General features: G+C 38.7%; 1 protein-coding gene across 12 annotated transcripts in view; it reads left to right on the top strand.

Moving 5' to 3' along the window:
- cmss1 (cms1 ribosomal small subunit homolog) overlaps positions 1–24,057 on the top strand; it is a 226,718-nt gene that overhangs the window by 59,320 nt on the left and 143,341 nt on the right. The window contains exon 1 of one of the 12 annotated variants that reach the window (XM_052015199.1): positions 19,581–19,861. The exons of 10 other annotated variants lie outside the window; for them this stretch is intronic. The gene's annotated coding sequence lies outside the window, so the exon portion shown is untranslated. Of the gene's footprint in view, positions 1–19,580; positions 19,862–24,057 lie in introns of those variants that run through there. One more of the 12 variants, XM_052015189.1, reaches the window with a different exon arrangement.

Below are 24,057 nucleotides of genomic sequence, written 5' to 3'. Positions count from 1 at the left end.
CACTGTGAATTGCATGGTTTCACCAACAGAAGATCTTATTGTCAATTAGATTTTTAGATTGCAGGTACTGAAGATAAAGCCAAACCAAATCCATTGGTGATATAATATTGGTAGTGGATATATTTTGGCCCTATATCTTGACAAAAAAGCATTTGAAGATAACATCATTCTAAAAAAGACATTGTCACTCACTGAATGTTATTAACTTGTACTAATGTAGCCTCTAAGTCAATAAAGTCACACGAGCCATTAAAATGCACTTGCCATGTCCCATTCTTAATTGAAATGGACAGAACAATGGGAAGAGTCAGGAGCTCTCTCACAGTACTGGTCAGGATATGCTTTCACCAGGAGCAGAAAATGGGAACTTTCAGCTATCAGAAGTTTCCTCATTTTCTCAACCACACTTCAATGAAAACATGAATGAGTGATGTAGCATACTGAAAATTAGCACATAGAACATATTAATTTGTTTGCATTAGATTAATGAAACCATTAACTAATTTCTTCTAAAATAGCAAATTGATTAATTTGATAGTTCCCACACTGGAAAGATACATTTCAGTTTATTTTCTTTCTAAAGTCTATTAAAAATGTTCAATTCTGGGCATTTTTATTAATCATTATTCTTATTCAAAACACTGAAACAATTTACTCTTACTTCAACTTAGCAATTAACTTAAAACTAAACTTGAATTCATGGTTACTTTTCAATCAGCAAGTCCAAAGGAGTGATTGAAACAAAAAACCTTCAGAATCTGGAAATCTGAAACCAAATGTGACTATTTCAACCTAATCATAAATGTTTAATACCTCTTGAGATTTGAAAATACTTGGGACCAGTTACCTTTTAAAAGTATGTACAGCGACATTCAAAAACTTCGTAAGCCTATCTGTTTTCATGTGCATCAAAGAATAACTCAGTGCACATTTGAAGTTAATTTTAAATAATAAAATCGTACCAAAGCTATAAAGTTGTCTTGATGCCTCATAAAGTTCTGCTGACTCTTTAAATATGCTTCCCTGAATATGTTTGAGAACCATTGTTGGAGTGATTAGGTGGCATCCAACTGACATAAAAAGTATTTTAAGCATTCAATATAGCTACTTAATACAAAAGTTTATGGTATAGAAATGGTCACCATGACACCTCATCCTAACTGAAAATAAAGCAACCACTATAAACAAAGTTGTTATTTCCCCCCTGGGGTTTAACACAGAAAATATGCTTTTGCTATGTGGATTTTTTTTCTCTTTAATGCTGAAATATGTTAGTTAATGGCCAAGCATTCTATGCGCTTGCCTAATACCAAAATTATTTCACATAAAATTATCTTAATTTTAAAAATTTGTGAATAGGTTGTTCAGATTGTTGGTATATTGTTGGCTTTACTCTTTGGAGAGAAGGAGGATGAGAGGAGACATGATAGAGATGTACAAAATATTAAGGGGAATAGATAGAGTGGACAGCCAGCACCTCTTTCCCAGGGCACTAATGCTCAATACAAGAGGGCATGGCTTTAAAATAATGGGTGGGAAGTTCAAGGGAGATATCAGAGGGAGGTTTTTTACCCAGAGTGTGGTTGGGGCATGGATTGCGCTGCCTGGGGCAGTGGTGGAAGCAGGTACATTGGCCAAATTCAAGAGATTACTAGATAAGCATATGGAGGAATTTAAAATGGAGGGATATGTGGGAGGAAGGGGTTAGATAGTATTAGGTGAGGTTTAAAGGTCGTCACAACATGGTGGGCCGAAGGGCCTGTATTGTGCTGTACTGTTCTATGTTCTCTAAAAAGAACAATACACTATATAGAATGCTTGGAAATTAAGAAATTAGACTTTTTCATTTATGGAGACATTTGCCCTTGACACCTGCATAGTTAGTATTTTCAACATTCTGAATGGACTGTTTCCCCCATGAGTACCTCATCCACTCTTCCGTCTCCACTAACTGCCCCCTTCCTCAAGGCATTTTCCCAAATAGCCAGGGGATCCCCTTTCACCTCTTCCCTTCCCACCATCCAGGAACCCAAATAGCCCTTCCAGGTGAAGCCGTGATTCACTTGCATTTCTGGACTCTGCTCATGATGTGGTCTCCTTTCATTGGAAAATTCAAATGCAGATTAGGTGACCACTTTGCATTCTGTTTAGTCCACAAGAGCAACCTTGAGTTTCCAGTTGCCAGTCTCTTTAATTCTCCATCCTACTCTCACTCTGTCTTTGGCCTCCTATTTTGCTCCAACAATGTCCAATGTGAGCTCAAAAAAGGGCACCTCATCTTCTATCATGATACATTAAAGCCCTCTGCGCTCAATATTGAAATTAAAAATTTCAGGTAACCACTGCAATTTTTTCCTCTCCAGCTATTTGGCTGTACCTCTGTTTAAATTGTTTCTTTTTTCTTTTATGTCTCCGAATACCTTGATAACTTTGGTCTGCAACTTATGACAAATGTTCCCTCTCTCTCTCTATCTACCCATTTCCATTTCTGCAATTTAACATACTCGTTTTCTCACTTTTCACTTCTGATGAAAGGCCTTCAACTGGAAATGTTGACTCTACTTCTCTCCCAACTGATGCTGCTGGAGTTGCTGAGTGCTTTCAGTATTTTCTGTGTTTATTTCGTATTGGCAGCATCTGTATTTTTGACCTTTATATCCCCTGCTGGGATTTGGTCCTCTGAAATTTTTCATCAGAAGGATCTGAAAATCTGTTGGTTTTAATACTGTTAAATAATCGCATTATGCTGGTACAACCCTAAACTATCAAAGCAGTTTCTCAAAACCATCTTGCCCAAGGTTTTCTCAAGAGAACCAGTGGATGCCCATTCTACATGTGACCATGTGGAATTCCTCCAGATGTTCTGGTTTGCTCCCATTTCCCAAAAACATGCAGGTGAGTAGGTTACTTTGCCACTGCAAATTGCCCCTGAAGGTGAATGGTAGAATCTGAGGATAGTTGATGGGAATGTGGGGAGAATAACATGGGAGTCGTGTAAATGGGTGCTTGATGGTCAATGTGGACTCGATGGGCCAAAGGGCCTCTTTCCCTGCTGTATGACTGAATGACTGCATGATACAAATGAATTGAAAGGTTCAAGGACTGATTTTTTTGAACACAATAAATTTCTTTGTTCTCTAGTATCATTTTTAGCAATAATTATAATAAAAAATGACTACATTTCCTACATTGCAACAGTACTTAGTGCTTTTGCTCCTTCCACCCCATTATTTGTGTTGCTCACTCAGACACTCCAGTCAGTTTTTGTTAGTGTCAAAATCTGGAAATGAAGTGTGCATTCCTTGCAGAAGGGAAACCAGCAGGACCCAAACAATATGAATTGTCAATGTATCACAAATATGCAAAGAGGGAAGATTTCTCCCAAAAGCAAAATATTATAGGCACTGGAAATATGAAATAACCAGCAGGTCGGACACCTTCTGTGGAGGGAGCAATTCATTTAATGTTTATGTTCATTGAACCCATCGGAACTGGCATCTTTGATCTACCGTGGCTTTGGAGATGATGTGGATAGGTTGGGGGAGGGGCAAAGAGTACAAAGAGGAAAGGTGATGGGATGAAGGGCCAGAAAGAGTGAATGACAAAAGTGGTGATTGATCTGAAAGAGACTGGTTAGGGGCAGTGAATATTCACTGATACATTTGTGGTGGTGGTCAAGGGTGGGGTTGGGAGGCAGAGGTGGGGAGGTGTGAGTTGCAAGTAGAAGATAATGACATCTGAAATTACCAGAAGGGAAATAAGATAGTCCTGGTTGCGAGAAGTATGAGCCATAAGGCTGAAATAGCAGATTAGCTGAAATTATTGGATTCATTGTTGCATCTAAAAGGTTGTAAAATCCCTGGTTAAAAAGATAAGATGCTGTTTCTCAATCTTGCATTGGGCTTCATTAGCACAGTGCATGAGTTCAAAGACAGAAGTCAGATTGGGATGGAAAATTAAAGTGACAGGCAACTGGAAGCTTGGGTCATGCACTTAGCAGAATACCTCTCAATTTGTTTTTGATTCCCCCTCTAAAGGAGACCTCATTGTGAATGCAGAATGTATGACACTAAATTGGAGGAAATAGAAGCAAATTTCCACTTCACCTAGGTCCTTGGATAGAGTGAAGATAAAAGGGGCAAGTGTCAGCAGATGTGTGGGAAGGTGCCACGAAAAGGGAAGCGGCTAATATGGGAAATAGTGAATCAGAGCTTCCAGGAGGGAATAATCTTTTGTTGTATTTGACGTTTCACTGTAGTGCCACCTGCAGCCACATCTTCTCCACCCATTTTGGTTTTCTGAAGAACTGTTCCCACTGCTGTAGTTTATTTATCCAGTAATTTTTTTCACACTTTTCTTGTCTCTTATGTTAATTTCAGATATTATTCATCTTCTGCTGCAACCTTACCTCCCTACCCTTTTTAAGGTGGTTCTGTCACCGCTTTTGCCAACCAATCTTTCCTGTCCTCCACCCTATCCCAGACCTTCCATTTTATTCCTTTCACAACTCTCTCAAATGAACAGTCATCAGCCTGAAATGTTATTTATGTTCTTTCCATGGATGCTGTGTGATTTATCATTTCTCCCAAGTTGCCACCAACTGCCTACTATGTTAAACTCCAGCCAAATATTGAAGGGTTACAACTACCAATTACCATTAAATCTAAAATAACACATGATAGGTCTTTCTAACTTTGTCACACAGCAAGTAGTTGTTGTGCGTCTGGGAGGGAAAGGGAGAAAAAGTAAAAGGGGAATGTTTTTGAATTTGCCTTTTTTCTGGGAGACCACCAATGACTAGTTTTTCTCATTCTATTCTGTGTTATATACTGTAGATACTGGCAATGTAAAGCCTCCCAGTTTCCAGAGCTGTCCAATGTTGGATGTGTTATATAGTCTGTGGTTGAAAATTTATCTGAACTTGTCGGCCACTTCCTGCATGGTTGCCTTATATGGGCAATTTATGTTCTTGTCCATTTAAATTAAGTTGCTTTACATGAGATCATTTCCTTTCCTTGTAGAGAAACTATTAGCTGACTGGTTATTTTCCTATTTAATATTTGTTTCAGGAAGGTAAAAATGGTGTAATGTATGTACAGCTTTTTCCTTTCACTTTACTGCTCCCTCAGGGAAACCACAAATGGGAATGTTTTGTAAAACCTTGGAGCTTCTAGATACTGTGGAAATGCAGATAAACATGTTCTACAAGTTGGGACAGACTTGAATTTTGTTGCATAAACACCAGAAACAATTTTTTTTGGAAAGCATTGAATGTGTAATTCACATGAGCTACACAATGGAGTGTTAGTTTATCACAAAAGACTACTTTCACAAAAGACTTTAAAAGGAAATGCTGAAAATCTGAAAAAAAACAGAAAATGTTGTAAACATTCAGGAGGCAGGCAGCATCTGTGGGAAGATAAGGAAATGTGACGTTTCAGGTTGAAGGCTCTTCATCAGAACCGGGAAAGTGAGAAAACTAATTAGTTTTAAGTTGCAGAGAGGATGAGAAAGGGATGGATAGAACAAAAGGGATACCTTTGATAGGGTGAAGCCAGTGTTGATGAGCTGAGAAAATGAGAGAGAGAAAGAGGAAACAAAGAGACACGTTAAAGCTGTGAAATGCAGGTCAGAGCTGCAGCTGAAACTTATAGCTGAAAGTATCTGTAGAGAAAGAAAGTCAAAGTTAATATTATGGATGGATAGCTTTGTAGCAGAACTGGCCAGAGAACTCCTCTTTCTTATTAGTCTTCTGAAAGGACCATTCCCTTTGCAAGTCCCTGGCTTACTCTTCTATCTCCACCAACCACACTCCTCCTCACGTCACTTTCCCATGCAATGCAGGAGATAAAACATCTGCTCTTACATTCTATCCCTTCCTATCATTCACGGACCCAAGCATTCCTTTGAGGTGAAACAACAATTCACTTAATCTCCTTACAAATTAGTGTGTTACATTTTGCTCGTACTGTAGTCTCCTCTACATTGGAGAAAATAGATGGAAATTTGTTAAGTGCTTGGAGCACTTCCATTCAGTCCACAGGGTGGTACAGCAATGCAGCTCGTAGAGCCGCTACCTCACAGCTCCAGTGACCCAGGTTTGATCCTGACTTGGGGTGCTGACTGTGTGGAGTTTGCACGTTCTCCCTGAGACCATATTTGTTTCCCCTGGCTGCTCCAGTTTCCTCCCACATCCCAGTTTAGTAGGTTAAGGCCACTCTAAGTTGCCCCTAGTGTGTAGGTCAGTGGAAGAATCTGGAGAGAGTTGTTTGAAATGTGGGAAGAATTAAAAAAATGAGATTAATGCAGGATTAGTATAAATGGGTGGTTGATGGTCAGCATGGAACTGATGGGCAGAAAGGCCCGTTTCTGTGCTGTCATAAAGTTATACAGTCTCTACCACTTCCTCTGGCAGCTTATTCCACGTATCCATCATCCTCTGTGTGGAAAAACTTGCCCCTCAGCTCCCTTTTAAATTGTTCCCTTCTCACCTTATTTCTATGCCCTCTAGTTTTTGACTTTTCTAACCTGGGAAAAGACTGACTCTTCACCTTATCTATGCCTCTCGTGATTTTATATACTTCTGTAAGGTCACCCCCTCAGTCTCCTACACTCCAGAGGAAAAACTCCCCTGCCTATCCCGTCTCTCCCTATAACTCAAGCCCTCCAGTCCCAACAACATCACGCCATCCTTGTGAATCTATTCTGCACCCTTTCCAGGTTAATGATATCTTTCCTATAACTAGGCGACCAGAACTGCACATGAAATTTCAACTTACCAATGTCTTGTACAATTGTAACATGATGTCCCAACTCACATACTCCTCCTGTACCAAATGAAGGTCCCATAGGTCGCCTTCACCTGTCTACCTGTATCACCACTTTCAGGGCAGTAAGTACTTGTACCCCTGGGTCTCTGTATTCTACAACGCTCTCTCCTGGGCCCTGTCTTTTACTGTGCAAGTCCTGCCTTGGTTTAACTTATGAAAATGCAGCACCTGTCTAAGCTAAATTCCATCTGTTATTCCTTGGCCCATTTTCCCATTTGTTCTAAATCTTGTATCCTTAAGTAACCTTCACAGTCCACTATATCACCAATTTTGGTATCATCTGCAAACTTATGAACCCTGCCAACTAAATTCTCATGCAAATCGTTAATATAGATGGTGAACCGCAGTGGACCCAGCACCGATCCCTATGGCATACTGCTGGTCACAGGCCTCCAATCTGAAAAGCAACCCTGCACTACCGCCCTCTGACTCCTACTACCAATTGTATTCAGTTGGCTAGCTCCCCCTGGATCCAATGTGATTTGGCTTTTGGGACCAGCCTACTCTGCGGGATCTTGTCAAAGGCCTTGGATATTTCTATGACTCTATGACTCTGACATTGGGATGACCTTGAACTTCCAGTTGCCTATCTCTTAAATATTCCATCTCATTCCCACTTTTAACTATTTGTCTGTGACCTCCTGGAAGGCCCAACTTCAGCTGAAGGAGTAGCACCTCGTCTTCAGTCTGAGCATTTTGCAGCCTTCAGGAATAAGCAATGAATTCAATTCATCTTCACTGTTTGTATCAGAAGAGGCCAGTTCTGCTGCAAAGTTATTAATCTTTAATCTTAACTCAGTTTTTTGCTCTTGACCGATGCTGTAAGATCTGCTGGACATTTCCAACATTGTCCTTTTGGTTTCAGGTTTTTTTCAACAATTTGTTTCACAGCTTTAATGTTTACCTAACTACCATCATTAACCAGACTGCTTCCTAAACAATTGGATCAGCTCAGCAACCTTGGCCTTGTCCTTTCAGTGATATTTCCTTCTTACCCTATTTAGCCTTCTCCCAACCTCTCTGCAACTTAAATCTAGCTTGTTTTCTCACTTTTCCTGAGTCTTCATACTGAAACATCCGTTTCTCTATCCACAGATACTATGTGATGTGATGAGTGTTCGTAGTATTTTCTGTTTTTATTACTGTATGTGTAATCACTGTTGTCATGTGAGAAATGTACAGTCAGTTTATGTATAGTAGTTAGTGTTGATTCAATCATAGCAAATTTTTATGTTTAGCATGTAATTTGTTTAATGTCAACTTCTGTAATCTATTTGAGGTAGGAAAGTGTGGTGTGGTGCTGAATGTATGCAAACAGATAAGGGCAGATTCATTGAGTAGGCAAAAATGGTGGAAGTGGAGCATCCTGTGAGAAATGTGAGCTATAATTTTTTAGGAAAAGTAGAAAATTATACATAGAAGTGGTGAGAAATTGGTAGGTATGTGTGCACATCGGATTTGTGCTGGATCATGAAATGGGGTGAAAGAGGAGTGAGGTCTGGTAGGCAGAGTATAAGGAACCAGGAAAATGGTTGAATACTATCTGTGCCACATTTCAGTGAGCACAGAAATAGGAAGGTAAAGCAGATAAACAGGGCATTGGAGATCGAAAATTAAAATGAGAGGCAAAGAGAGGCTACGAGAAAAGATCAGCTGCCAATGTAAACAGGAATCCAAAACTGTTATATAAATAGTACATATAAATAGGCATATAAATAGTAAAGGATAGTACGCGGAGGAATGGGGCCTATTATGGACAAAAGTGGGAACATACCCATGGTTGATGAGAACACTGTTGAGGTACTAAATGAGTACTTCGCATCTGTCTTCATCAGGGGAGAGAGTGCTTCCAGAGTGGTAAAGAAGGAGCAGATGGTTGAGACACTGAATATAATAAGAATTGATAGTACAGAGGTATTAGAAATGTTGGTTGAATTTAAAGTAGGTTAGGATCCAGACAGGATGCATTGTAGGCTTTTGAGGAAAATCCAGGAGGAAATCATGGGGCCACTGACTGTAATCTTCCAGTGTTCTTTGGATATAGAATTGATACCAGAAGTTTGGAGAATAGTGGGTATTACTCCATTGTTGAAAAAAGGAAGCAAAGGAATCACAGGCCAGTCTGTTTGACCTCCGTGATCGGAATACATTTAGAAACATCGATCCTGGACAACATTAATTGTCACCTGGAGGATAATGATTAATTAAGGCAAGCCAACACAGATTTGTTAGAGGCAAAATTAGTTTTCCGATGAAGTAATAGAGTTGATGTAGTGTACATGGGCTTCCAGAAAGTGTGAAAACAGAATCATGGTGATTGGTTGCTTTTTGGATTGGGGAAGGTGAATAGTGGCATTACCCGGGGATTGGTGTTGAGGTTATTGCTGCATTTGATGACCTAGACTTGGTGGTTCAAGCCATAGTTTCTAAATTTGGTGTTATTGTGAACCATGAAAAGTGTAGTGATAGTTTGCCATAGATATAAACAGCTGGTGGTATAGGGTGATGAATAGCAGATGAATTGATGCAAAGAACTGTGATATGTTGTATTTTGCTAGGAGGAATGAGGAAAGGCAAAATAGAATAAAGGATGCTGGTCTAAAAGAGGTGCAGGAGTAGAGGGACCTGAAGGTATGAATGCACAGAGCATTGAAAGTGGCAGGGGCTCCCACTATCTGCTCTGTCCAAACACATTAAAAAAGGAGTTAATAATTGGGCTTTATCAGTAGAGTGGAAAAGTATTGCTGAACCTTTATAAAACACTAGTCTGGAATATTGTATTCAATTTTGGTTGCCACATTATACGAAGAATGTTAAAGCATAAGAGAATGTTCAGAAAAGATATAGTAGTTCCTGGGATGAGACAGAGAGGTTGGAGAGACAGGAATTGATTTAGGAGAAAATAGCGTTTTGCTAACCACTACAGTATCATGGGACATCAAGGACTGGAGGTCACCAATATAAAACAGGGTAAAATAATTGAAAATGACTCAGGAAAGACTTTTTTTTAAACGGTGTGTGGTTGGAATCCGGAATGCACTGTATGCAGGTGTGATGAAGAGAGGTTCCATTAGATTTTGAAGTTGGAATTGGATAAATATTTGGTGAAGAAAAATTTGTAGGGCTCAGGAGAGAGGATTGGAGGTTGGAACTAGAAAGTTACTCTGGTAGAGAACTGGCATGTTTGAGAGGGGGACAGCCTCCTTCTGTGCTGTAACTATTCTCTCATTCTGTGAAGTGCAATTGGATGTTGGCCTTATTGTAAAGAGATTGCAGTTTTAATGTTGGTAGAACTTGTGAGATTGTACAGGGCTTTTGCAAGTTTATACCTTGAGTAGTCTGCCCAGTTTTGGTCTTCATACCAAGATAAGGAAATGCTTTCCTTGGGATCAGTGCACTACAGGTCCTGCCCAGCTTACAAACATATGACTTGTATATAGCCTGTACATATGAATAAGTATTTGGGAGACTAGACGGATGGATTTGCTGGCTGCTGCGGGGCTGCAGGCATCTTCTGCCATGTGGAAACTCACACACATTTCCAACCTGCGAACTGTTCAGGTTACAAACAGCTCACAGGAACAGAACCCTTCCATAACCTGGGGAGGACCTGTGTAGATGCCCCAGATTAATTTCTGAGATGAGGAGGATTATTCAATGAGGAGGCATGGAGTAGCATTGGTAAATACAAGACTTTGAAAGGATAAAAATACAGAGTCTCAGAAGATTCTGAGAGAAACTGACCGATGCTAAGAAGCTGGTTCCTCTGATTGGGAAGCCTTAAACCAAGGGATGTAGTCTCAGAACGAGGAAAAGAATTCTTCATTCAGAGTTGTAAATGTTTATAAATTTCTACCCCAGTGGACTATTTATTTCAGTCATTGAGAACATTCAAGGCTCAGGGTGAGCGGTTTGGCCATGATGGGATTTGAAGTATATGGGGATCATTTGGAAAAGTGGAATTGAGATTAGCCATGATAGTATTGAATGAAGGAGAAGAGTTCTTTGAATTTTTTTCTTTTGATAGTGAAAAGGAGGTTAAAAAACTTTGATATTTAAGTAAGGCAAGCTTCAAAGGGATGAGACAATGTGACCACATGGAACTGGGCTGAATTGTTAACTTGTAAATCTATATACAGTGGAAAGTATTGAAAGAAGTATTTGGTAACATACAAAACCAGTACACGCTCCTCAAAGGTCAAAGCTCCCACTTATGGGTAACACAGTCAGCAAATGAGATAAGGTAGCATATTATACTAAAAGAAATAGCTTGCACAAATGCAAAAATCAACCAGAAGGCTGGAAGAGGAATTAAAAGAAATAGAGAGATACAAAGGAAGTATTACAGTACTGAAAGTGAATATAAGAAAATCTTGCAAGGAATATCAAAGTGAACCATAAAAGTTTTGATGAGAGGAGATTGGTGAATATGGGTGTGTCTATTATAAACTAACACAATGATATTGTAATCAAAAATAAGGAAATAGCAAACATGTAATATAAGCTCTGTGTGCTCAGTATCTACATAGTAAAAGAAAATTAAATGCCACTTCTATTGCAAAAACTAAAATAGTAATTCGATAAGGCCTGGATTGACCAAAATAGCAAATTTTGTACCATCTTAATGTGCTTTTATTGATCTTGACCTCCTGTCTTGATTGTTCCGGTGCTGTCCTGGCTGGCCTTCCATATTTTAATATTTCCTTGTGACACTGGAGGAGATCATTCAGCCTGTTGAGCCAATGCTAGCTCTCAGAACACACCCATCAATCCCCAATCCCCCTTATAACCTCCTTGCAACCTATTCTTCCTTGCATTCTCTCTTTCATCCTGCATAAACTTTATTCATTAACTAAATTCATCAAAAACTCTCCCATCAATATTTTAACTTTCATGAGTCCCATTCCAATTCGCTCACGCTTGTGGACATATGTTGACTCCCAGTCCACCAATTCATTGGTTTTAAAATTCTCATCCTGTATTACAGTTACTTAATGCCCTTGTTCCTCCTCATCTATGTTACTTAGATCCCCCTGAGAATTGCATTCCTTCAGACTGGAGTTCTTGCATTTGGTTAGTTGTGCCCTCAGCTATCTAAACTCAACAAACTGAATTTTTTCCATAAACCTCTCCAAGTCTGTTTCTTTCTTTGAAGCCTCTTCTAATGTCTCCTTTTTTTGGCTTGGTCAGGTTTTTACCGATAGTATTGCAGTGAAGCACTTGAAATATTCGCAATGTTAAAGGTGGTGCATATTTCATGTGTTCATGGAAATGATTGAATTCTTAATAGAACGTGATGCTTCTTGAGCTGCTGGGAAATATCTTGCAAAGTAACTAGTTAGAATTAAATTGTGTATGCTCAAGTTCATCTAAGTATTTAGGAGTTTCATTTAGTTATGTGTGAAAGAGTGAGCAAAAGTTGATCAATCCTATATCAAAATTTCAAATGTATTTAAGTGAGTGGTGGCATTGTGGTTAAGCTACAGGGCCACTTATCCAAAGGATTGAATGATGATCCTGAGACACAATATCAAATTCCACCAAGACATTGGTGAAATTTATATCCAGTCAGTTAAGTAATCTTGGATTAAATGTAAAAAGAAAAAAACTGATATTTCTTGGTGACCATGTCACTTAGTAGATAGTCATTAAATTCAATAGCATCTGCTGGACTCTTTAGCACATGGAAAAATCAGAGCAGCTGGCACGTCATGTTGCTGGATCGGAATTCCACAACTCCTGCCTAAAAACACTGTGTACAGACTACAACAGTTCAGAAGGACCAGCCTTCTCAAAGGCATTATGTGCAATTAAGTATAGGCAATAAATGCTTGCCTTTCCCTGGAAGAATTTAAAAGTTGCACTGTTGTTAATTTTTTCCATAGAAGAAATTTCTTCCTTGGAGCTGGTTTTATCAGGATAATTAACAAATTTCAGTAGCTAATTATTTAACAACCATATCTAATATAGCATGAAAGTTGTGTGGTCCCTCAGGTCTTTGCAGAGTTCTTAACAAAGGGGCTCCCTGATTTTACTTTCAGCAGGAAATTAATTTTACTTCCTTCACATGAATGTAGTCAGAAACAGAAGTTCTATTGTATAGATTTTAAAAGAGCTCTGATCAGTTGTATTGACAGGACGACTGTGGATCAAACCTCAAAAAAAAAATTGTCTTGTGGGACCTGCATTTGGTCCTGCCACATATAATCATAACATGCACAAGCATTTTATGTAATTTAGCCCACAAACTGCAGGTGAAACAGTGGGATGTTCTGCAAAATCAAAATTTGCTTTGTAGGAATGCTCTAACATGGCATTCTTCTGGTTGCTTGGATTAATTAGTCAAAATTAAATTCTTTGTTTGGAATCACTCTTTTATCTTAAGATAAATGTTTGGCAACATTCAGCTCATTCTCACATTGAACAACTTTTCCTTCAACTGCATTCACCTTCTCCCAATTAAAAATGTAGATATAAGAACGTGCATGCGCCAACCCACATTTTTTTTTGGAATATGTGGAACATTTTTCGTTTTAGTCTTATTCGGGAGTCCACCCTCAACTCAACTGACAGTACATCGATGACCGAATTGGTGGTGCTTCCTGCACTCATACAGAACTTGAGAATGTTATTACTTTTTCTGCCAATTTCCACCCTGCTCTCACCTTCACATGTCCATCTCTGACTACCTTTCCCTTTTTGGATCTCTCATTTTCTATCTCATGAGATAGGCTAGCGACAACATCCATTACGTACCTACATCCAAACCCATCGTGGTGATACTTGATTGTGTTCACGTATACAGCACGGTAGTGTAGCAGTTAGCATAACACTATTACAGTGCCAGTGACCCAGGTTCAATTCCCGCTGCTGTCTGTCAGGAGTTTGTATGTTCTCCCTGTGTCTGAGTGGGTTTCCTCCCACATTCCAAAGACATACAGGTTAGGAGCTGTAGGCATGCTATGTTGGGGCCAGAAGAGTGGCGACACTTAGGGGCTGCCTCCAGCACATTCTCAGTAATGCAAAAAGATGCATTTCACTGTGTGTTTCAATGTACATGTGACTAACAAATATCTTATCAGTTAATCTCTTGTGTTGAAATCTAAATTGAAATATTTCATTGAAAGACATTTGTTATATTGGCTTTATTGAATAGTATTTTTTTTAAACTGGGTATTTTCCTGGAAAATCATACAGTATTAAAATGCTTCTATTTAGAAGTAAAGGTGATAATATTTAGGTGGCTCACCCATGAAGCTGTGAGTCCATATTCTGTAAACCTTATCTGAATATTTGTGCTTTTGTTAGTATTGATTATTAATGAGTTGTATGTTTGTTTGGTTTTAAATCCAATAAAAATGTACCATTGAGGCTTCATAGAAAAAAGTGTTCTTGTGGAATCTGAAGAGAAGGTTACATGTGTGGCAGGTTGTCTAGAGAGTGAATATCTTTTCATACGAGTTTAATTCTTCGATATGTGAGGAGGTATTTTCATTCAAAGAAGTAAAATTACCCAGAGATTAGGTATTTTGGTGGAAAAATTCTGGATTTAATTGGATTCGAAACTGCATTAAGTTTGAGAGTGACCCTCTTGATATATGAAATAATCTCTCAGAGTCACAATTAAATTGGACTCTCATGACTCACCTTTTTCTTGGTAATTTAGTATAAACACAGTTAATTGAAGGCTCTGTTAATACTTGCCCAAAAATGTGCCAACATAACATGATGAAACTGTCACCTTCGCAGAAAAATACTGACATTTTGTTCACAAGAAATTATTCTTGTGAAAATCAAAATTGAAAACCTGTTTAAGATAGAAGTCATCGTATAATTATTCAATAATTCTAACAAATATCTGAAGTTTTTCCAGTTCTGGGCATCCCATTTAAGTTTTGTTAATGTATAAATTTTGAGTAAGATGATGCAGTTGTAGAAATTTCCTGCATTTTTGGCTGATTTTGTTTCGGCTGCTTGATTTAAAAAAAACTATTCAAACAAATTCTACTGTTTAACTTTGTTCTGTGGCTTTTTAAGCAATGGCACTTCGTGTGCATATCCAGATACTTTTGAAATGCATTGAAAATTTCTGGCTCCATTATCCTCTTGGAGAGTGAGTCAGCATCCTCTGGGAGAGAACTCTCTAATTCTTCTACTAGGTACCTTAATGGTATTGTCCCCTGTTATTGACCATTCTCTTGAGGGAAGTTATTCCTTCCTATTCATGTTCTCTTGGCCCTTCATACGTTTACGTGGCTCAATTAAATCTCCTTTTGGCCTCCTCTATTCCCAAAAAAACAATCCCCACCTATCCAATCTATCGTCATGACTAAAATTCTCTGTTCCTGGCAACCTCCTCATAAATCTCATCTGTACTCTCACTCGTGCACTCACTTCCTTCCTACAATGTGATAGCCAGAATTCATTACTCTAGCTGTGGCCTGCCATATTTTTATGCAGTTCCAGCATAACCTCTATGCTCTTAAAGTAAAGTATACAGTTTGCTTTCTTAACAACCTTATTTACTTACGCTGCTGTTCCTTTGTCCCTCCATACTTCTGTTAGTAACCTTTTATTGTGTATTCCCTTGTTTATCTTCCCTCGGTGTATTACTTCAGACTTGTGCCAATTTACATTCCATTCATAACTACTATGGGCACCTTACCAGTCCATCAGTATTTTATTCCAGACATCAGCTTTTTTTTAAACTATCAAACACACATGTCAATTTTTGCACCATTTGAAAACATCAATTACATCCCAATGATTATTTCTAAATCATTGATAAATACAAAGAGCAGGGACCCTAGTGCTGAGACCTCCAGAACCCTATTGCTTTTGATGGCAATAATGTCTATAGACATTATTTTTGGTTCCTTGTTAATTTTTGATCTAGCTTGTCACTTACTGTTGATCCCATAGCATTTACTGTATTGTCCTGTCTGCCATGTGGGATCTTGTAAAAGTCCTTGCTCAGTTTTGTATGTTGTTTACCTTGTGGCATTGTGCAAGTTTCTAAAGATTTTGAGAGTTGGAAATCGCATGTTCATCCACAAAATCTCTTTTATATCACTCCCTTTTTAAAGTTAGTCAGCACTCCGCTTCCACTGCTGTATCTGGTAGGATCCCCTAACAACCTTCGTTATACAAAGGGTTTGACAAATCTCACCTAATTTTATGTAGTGGTGATCTTAAATTAATTGACCCACTGATCAATGGAAGATGTTTTATCCAACATTACATGTGTCAGTTCTGCAAAGCAAAGACAATGGCAATGTTGGTTCTTTATGTAAAAGTCCAAGCACCCTAATATTAAGTGTTTACTTTAATAACTAATATCTTGTTAAACAAAAGTAAAGATTTAGTTGTACTTCAGTAAAACCTAAAGTGGTTGTGTTTTCAGTTATCCTTTCATGTGCACTCCACCAATCTTTCCAAAAGCAGACTGAGAAACACTTAGTGGACCCTGGCCAGATCAGTGTCTCACTGACCTACAGCACATTTTGTTGATGGTTCCAAGTTGTGCCCCATAATCAGCACCTCCTGTTAGCTTAATGTTATTTGATGCTACATGATTCTATATGGAAGCCTCACCAAATTAATGTTTTAATTTTCCACATTGATAATGGTAGTAGGAAAACTAATGTCTGCCTGACAACAACGAAACAATCTGCATGAATTGATCATATTTAATTGGGAATAATTTCCAATGTTGAAATATTTTTAGAATTTTTTGAACATGCAGATTCAGTGCAAGGAAATTGAGCCAGTAAGTACAAGTTATTTCCAAAAATAGCCCCAAAATGTGGAGCATGGAGTATCTTGGTGAAATATAGCCAGTTTCTGATTTTAAATAGGAAGTTATTATTTGTGGCCCATGACAACAGTTAGCGGACAATTACTCCCATTATTTTTGGGCACGTTTATGCATGTTGTAATCTTTATAGAGTAATATTATGTTAGGTTTTCACTGTTTGAAATTCCCTTCAGCACAAGAAATTTGTGTTCTTGGGAGGTCCGTACAAGAAATCTAATTGGAGCAATTGCATAAATGAAAGTTTTAGTTTCTAACATTCTGTTGCAATTCTTGTTTGTCAGAGCACATTAATCCCTTCATTTTTGGCAAAGCTTCATTTTTATTATGTTTGTTTTCCATATTCTTGAGTTTTATTTCCCTTGACTGAAAAATGCATTCCACTGTAATTTATCAGTGAAACAATGACACAGAAAATTGAATGCTTTAATTTATATCATGTTTTATCATGTTGCCAGAATTTCAAAACACACAAAGAATTAGAGTTAAAAGGGAAATAGTCTCTCAGATTTCAGTTTTATGCCGGCAGGAATATTATTGCAACATAGATGAGTTTCATACTGCAGCAAAAGACCTTTGTGATTTTTTTTAGAGAAGCAAATGCTTTCTACTACATGAGAACACCACAACTTTTATTTGTAATACAAATGTCTGGCATGCCCTTCCAGTAGTTCAGAACATATAGTCAAAATATGACTATAAGAATAGATTTCACAGTGAAAGGAAACTTAAAATGACTGTAAATAATTACACTATACAAGAATCAAAAGAAGATTTAACTTAAGACTGCTTTTAATGGAGCTAGGCAATTCCCACAATGAACGGATGAGATCTAAGCTATGCCTTCTTGCCACATCATGTAACAGTGACTTAAAGAGCAAGTGTGAAACTGAATTGCAAAGTAAATGACTCACTTCCTGATTCATATTTCCTTATGACACTGAAGGAAGTCACTTTGGCCATTGAGTCTATGCTGGCTTCAGAACACTCCTATTAGTCCCATTTCCCACTTATCTCCCTGTGATCTCTCAAATGCCCAAGCATTTGCCCTGCCTGTCTTGTCACTCATCCGCATCAGGGACAATTTACGTCAGCCAATTTAACCCACCAGTATGTCTTTTGGGAAAATGGTGCAAGTCCATGCACTCAGAAGAAAATGTGCAAATTTCACAAAGTTAGCACCCAATGGTCAGGGTGAACCCAGGGTGCTAGATCTGTGAGGCAGTACAGTAATTACTACAACACTGTGCATTCCTCAAAGCTCTTCTATATCTATAAGGCACATGCCAGAAGTGTGATGAATTTATTCTGTGCTTGCCTGGATGAGTGCAACTCGAACAGCATCCAAGTAATACAACACCATCTGGGTCAAAGCAGCCTACTTGGTCAGCATCCATCAACCTGGAGCATTCACTCTCTCTGCCCGCTGGAGCATTGTAGCAGCAGAGTGTAATATCTGCAAACTACACTTCAGCAACAAATCAAGAGTTCTGTAACGTTGCATCCCAAATCCATGGATTCCACCATCTGGAAGGATGAAGGAAGCAGGCCCATGGAAATGGCATCAACCAAATTGTGATAATGGTGATTAGAATCGCCAAAATCTTGTAGAAAATAGAGATTTTTAATTATTTGGAGCAGGAAAGAAAAATAGAGGTTGTGGAATTTCGGGAGGGAACCCACCATCGAGAGCTTTCCCACTAGTGTTGGGTTGAAAGATGGCGAGTTTACGCAATAGGACAGAACCAGATTTAAACATTTGAGATTGGAAGCAAGGCTGGGGCAGGTTGCTTATGCAATATCATGGAAGGATTTAAATCTGAAATTTAGATAGCTAAATATAGAAGTTCCATATATTGTTAACTGCAGACTCCAACTAGAGGCAGATGGAGTTGCAGCATTGGGTGTGTATACCCAGTGTTGTTGGAGGAGTTTAAATGGGTTCTTTTGGGTCTCCAGATATTTGCACGTTATAGACGAAGAAAAAGTCATGCATTTTGTCCCAGCAAGCATTCCTACCTATCTCAAGCAAGTGCTGTCACAATGCTTTAGAACTCACTTTGTTGCTTATTGAAGCTTTTGAATGTTGATTTTATTTTCCTGAGCATCATCCCCAAGTTAGAGGCACAGTAGCATTCATAAAGTAACAAAGGACGTCCAATCTGACATTCTCAGGTATGAGAATCAGGGTTTAAGATGCTAAAGTTTAATAGCTGAAGAATGATTATATTTCTTTATTTCCTTTATTACTAATGTAAATCAATCAGAAATGTGATTTTTCCCATCTGCACCCCCCAGCACCTCTCCTCTCCCAAAATTGCTATTTTATTTTTACAGTGTATTAATTTGCACAATTAATGTTGCTCTTGTGTACAATTACAGAAAATACAGGGAAAGAATTTAGCCTTTTTTTTACAGCAATCAATTTTCTCAAAATTACATGGAAGCACTTTGCAGCAGGCATGTTTTAAAAGGAAAGTGTTTTAACAATGAACAGAAAAATGCATTGCTTTTCATAAATTAGATCCAGGGATTGTCAAAATAGTATGTGTCTGAACAGGGCCTTTCATAACAGTTCTGTCGTCTCACAGACTTGAAGAGTTTTTGTCTGGTGAGCATCTGCAACCAGAAGGTACAAGCATTTCTAGAGCATGACTCATTGACTGCAGTCTGTTGGAGGCCTCACTTACTGGGAGTGACCTTCACTTGGAAGGGGTTGGGGAAGAATACTTGGAAGTATAATATATATTTCTTTGTGAGAAATATTGAACATAGTTTGAACAGTTCCCACAGCAACACAGAGCATGTGACTCTGGTTCAAGAAAGAAAAAAAAACATCTCTAGGGTATAATTCAGTTTGTACTGATGCTGAGGGACTGCTGATTTTTTTTATATATGTTTCTGGTTGCCAGTAACTTGTCTCTAAAGGGAAATGCACAGTTTAAGCAGTCTAGGAGGGAGGAAAAGAAACTTGGGATCTGCCAATGTTACTAACTCAAGCTATTTGAAAACATTTGGGGGAAAAAAGTGACACTTAAAATCCATGGCCAAAACAAAATGATGTAAATACCAGGATGCATTTGACGTTGACCCTAACAAGGTACACAAAGTCAACAGGAGGTCACACAGTCATGATCTGTAGATCAGCCTCCCATACTACTGGATGCACTGACAAATTTGGAGTCTGCCCTTCCATATTCTTTCAAGTACAGCAGGGGTAAGTGTTCTGGATATACCCAGATTGTCTGTTCAAAAAAACTTGCATGTGCATTTAAAAAAAAATTCACTCATGGTCTGAACTGCATTTTGCTCTTTGTATATGTGTTCTTCACGTGCACTTTCTGAAGATGGACAAAAACACAGGTGACCAGATTTAAATCATTAAGTTTTGTGTTACAGATAGTTAATGAAGATGTAATCAGATCTCTGGATTAAACTAACTAGAGAATCATAAACAGAAAATGCTGGCAGCATAACAGGTCAGGCAGCACATCTGGAAAGAGAAACAGAGTTAATGTTTCAGGTTGAAGATCCTTTGACAGAATTGAGAAAGAAAGCAAACAAGTTGTATTTAAGTTGCAGAGAAGGTGGGGAAGGGGTGGATGGACAAAGGAAATATCAGAGTTATTGCCAAGGAACGCAAGAAGTTGCAAAATGCAGGGTACAATGGAGAGAGAAAAAATGAATCAATATTTTAAGTGTATGATTTATAGAAGAAAAGGTCATTTCTTAGACAGAGAAAGCATGTCACCTGAAGTTGTTGAATTTGGTATTAAATCAAAAGAGCTGCAACATGCCCAGATGGAATGAGATACTTTTTTTCAAGCTTATGTTGACCTCACTAGCACAGGCAGGCTACAAATTGATAGGTTTGAATGGGATTGTGATGGAGAGTTAAAATGGCAGGCAACAGGAAACTCTTAGTCATCCTGAATACAGGTGCTCCATAAAGTAAATACCCAATCTGTGTTTCTCCAGTGTAAAGGAGGCAGCATTGTGAACACTGCTGTATACCAGATTGGAAGAAGTGCAAATGAACCACTGTTTCATTTAGTCCTTGGATGGTATGAAGGGAAGAGTTGAAAGGACAGGTATTACATAAAGTTACATGGGAAAGTTCCATAAGAGAAAGAATGGTTGGTGGGGATGGAAGACTGGACCAGGGACTCATAGAGAACAATCTCTTCAAAATGCCAAGAGGGGAGGGGACGATGTCTCGGGTGGTGGAATTTTTTTGCAGCTGGTGGAAATTTTAAACTAACCTGTTAAACGCAGAGGCTGTTGGGATATAAGGTGAGGACCAGGAGATCTTCATCCTTGTTCTCTGTAGCAGAAAAGGGTGAGAGCAGAGATGTGTGAAATAGATGAGAAGCAGTCAAGGGCTCTGTCAGCAATGGTACAGGGAAGCTATCATTCAGGCAGAAGGAAGACATTCAAGAGGCACCTATGTGGAAAATAATTAGTGGAGCAAATGCAATTGAGATAGAGGAACTGGGAGAATGGAATGGAGTCCTTATAAGTGATGAGTAATGGGTGTTTGTCACTTGCCTGTCGTTTGACATGGATCCAGAAAGGGAAAGGCTGTACAGCGGTGGAGTTACTAGAGGTGCTGCCTCATGACTCCAGTGACCCAAGTTTAGTCCTGACCTCTGATGTTGTCATTGTGAAATTTACATATTCTCCTTGTGACCATGTGGATTTACTCTGATAGCTCCAGCTTAGTCCCACATCCCAAGGGCATGCAGTTTAGTTGGTTAACTGACAACTGTGAATTGCCCCCAATGTGTAGGTGAGTGGGAGAATCTGGGGGATGTTGATGGGAATGTGGGGAGAATAAAATGTGATTGGCTTAAAATAGCCAGCATGGATTGAGTGGGCCGAATGGTCTGCTTCCACACTGTACAACCATATAGCTCTGTAGAAGAGTCGGAGGTGGACCATGTGAAGGTGAGGTCAGGGTGGAAAGTAGCAGCAAAAATCATGACATTTTCAAGTTCTGTATGAGTGCAGGGAGCAGCACCAATGCAGTTGCTGGTCTACCAAGAAAAAAGTTGAGGGAGAGGGTCTGAGTCGGATGAAACAAAGGTTGTCGTAGCTTTCTAATATCAACTTTTGCAGCTTCAGTTAACTGTCTGTATCAGAACTGACCATTTCTGTTAGAAATCGTCTATTTGCGATATTGGCTTGGTGTTTCTCTCTCCATTGGCACAGCCTGACCTACAGGCCGTGTCCAACATCCCTGTATTTTGTAACATTTTGTATTCCTTTGTGTTTTTACTCTCTATCTGCCTTTTTTTCAAAGCTTCGATTTGTTTTCTCCTTTTCTAACTACCTGCAGTAGCCCATTGATTGGATGACCGCTACAACTGATCCCCATGACAGTCCAGGCCTCACTGAATTACAGATATTGCTGTTGTCTATCCATTCCTCCCCCATCTTCTCTTTAATTAAAACTAACTTGCTTTCTCACTTTCCCTATTCTGGCGGATGATCTTTAACCTGAAAGGTTAAATCTATTTCTCTTTCCACAAATGTTGTCTAACTTGCTGAGTGCTTCCCATATTTTATGTTTTTATTCCATATTTCCAGTAACTGCAGTTCTCCAGTTGAATTTCATCAACTAGAGAACCATTTTGTGCACTTGAAAGTTTTTTTTTAAAGTAGCATATTGTTTCTACTTGTGGGTTTGCTTTATGTTCCTGTCTCTGAACTGAAAAGAATAAGAATCTCTCCTCTATTTACATTAGGGTCAGCATTTTTCCCATTCACTCAATGACTTTTCATAGCCTTTTCCTCCATTTTCTCTGTCAAAGTCCTGATTCCTTCTCTATCAATGACATATGACTGACATGACAATAAAACTGGCTTCTTAATTTCAAGCCACAGTCTTCACTAACGGGCACCATTTCCAGCAGATAAAGCTGTAATTTGTGCCTTGAATGGCCACTGCAAGCCTCTGAGACGATCAAATCCTTGGTGGACAGATGGCCAACCTCATGGGACTTTGGCTAGGCTTACATCATTTTGGTCTTATTGTTTGTCTAATAAATTGGAACTTTTTGTGAAGTTTCCATGGAAATTCCTGGCACAATGTGTGATTTATTTATTATTTTTAGCCTCAAGTTTTTGCTTGCAGAAATTTTGTGTCCTTTTGTACATTCTTGATTTGCTGTTTAGAATTTATCAACAGCATAGCAGCAAGAAATGACTCATTGCAGGTCATTTGAATGCAATGCAGCATTGATCCATTCCTTTTGCCTTTGAGACTACTTAACAGTAAACAACTAAGTTAACTGAGTGGTTTCAAATTTCACATTCAGTGGGTATTTACTTGTACTGTTCACGGAGGTATGGAGCGTCATGGCAGCAAATGGTGTAACACATTTTGATGAATTCATTGTATGGTTTACATTGTCAATAATGACAATTTTATAAGCTCCTTGAAATGGTATATCACACAAATTGAATTTAAAATTAAGTTATATCTGATCATTCAGTATTCATGTGAAGTCTTGCTGGATTTATAAACTTCTTTTGGTGACTAATTTCCTATGCTTGGAAGGAAGCTAATAATTTAATTAATCAAAAATACCTTTCCAACAGAAAGTTTCATAGAGTCACAGATTCATACAGCACAGAAACAGGTCCTTCAACCCACCCCATCCATCCTAATCATAAGTATCCATCTGTATTAATCCCATTTCTCACACTTGGTCCACGGCCTTCTATGCCTTGATGATTCAAGTACTCATCTAGACGCTATTTAAATGTTATAAGAGTCTCTGGCTCCCATCTCCTCAGGCAGTGCATTCTAAAGTCCGTTCACCCTCTGAATGAAAAAAATCTCTTCCTTGTATATATCCTCTTTAAACCTCTTATCCCTTATCCTAAACCTATGCCCTCCAGTTACAGACACCTCTGCTATGGGGGAAAGTTTACTACTGTCTACCCTATTATCACTGCCATAATTTTGTACACCTTATCAGGTCCCCCTCAGCCTTCTCCGCACCAAGGAAAACAAACCCAGCCTATTCAGTCTCTCTTCATAACTGAAATGATCAATCCCAGGCAGCATCCTGATGGAATCTCCTGTGCATCCTCTACATTGCATTTTATTACATTCTTTTATACATTTTAACTAGGGTATTAGTCAATTTAAAATGATAGCCTGTCTTAAATAGCATATGATAACAATGATTTTTGCCGCCACTATTCCAATCATTGTCCCTGAATTTATAAAACTAGCTGGAGAGTGATTGCTTCATAAAATGGTCTTTAATAGTGCTGATTTTTGTTTTGTTCAATAGTAAGGAATGTTAGTTCTAAGAAGGGGAAACAAATTCCCATTTCAGGATTTCATTGTGAGAGTCAAGCATTCCCAGATAGGATATTGAGTTGCAGAGATGGGCTACC

This window comes from Pristis pectinata, chromosome 4 (genome assembly GCF_009764475.1).
Source record: "Pristis pectinata isolate sPriPec2 chromosome 4, sPriPec2.1.pri, whole genome shotgun sequence".
NCBI lineage: Eukaryota > Metazoa > Chordata > Chondrichthyes > Rhinopristiformes > Pristidae > Pristis > Pristis pectinata.
Note: the sequence above shows the minus strand (reverse complement) of the source record. Positions and strands in the feature narration are given on the sequence as shown.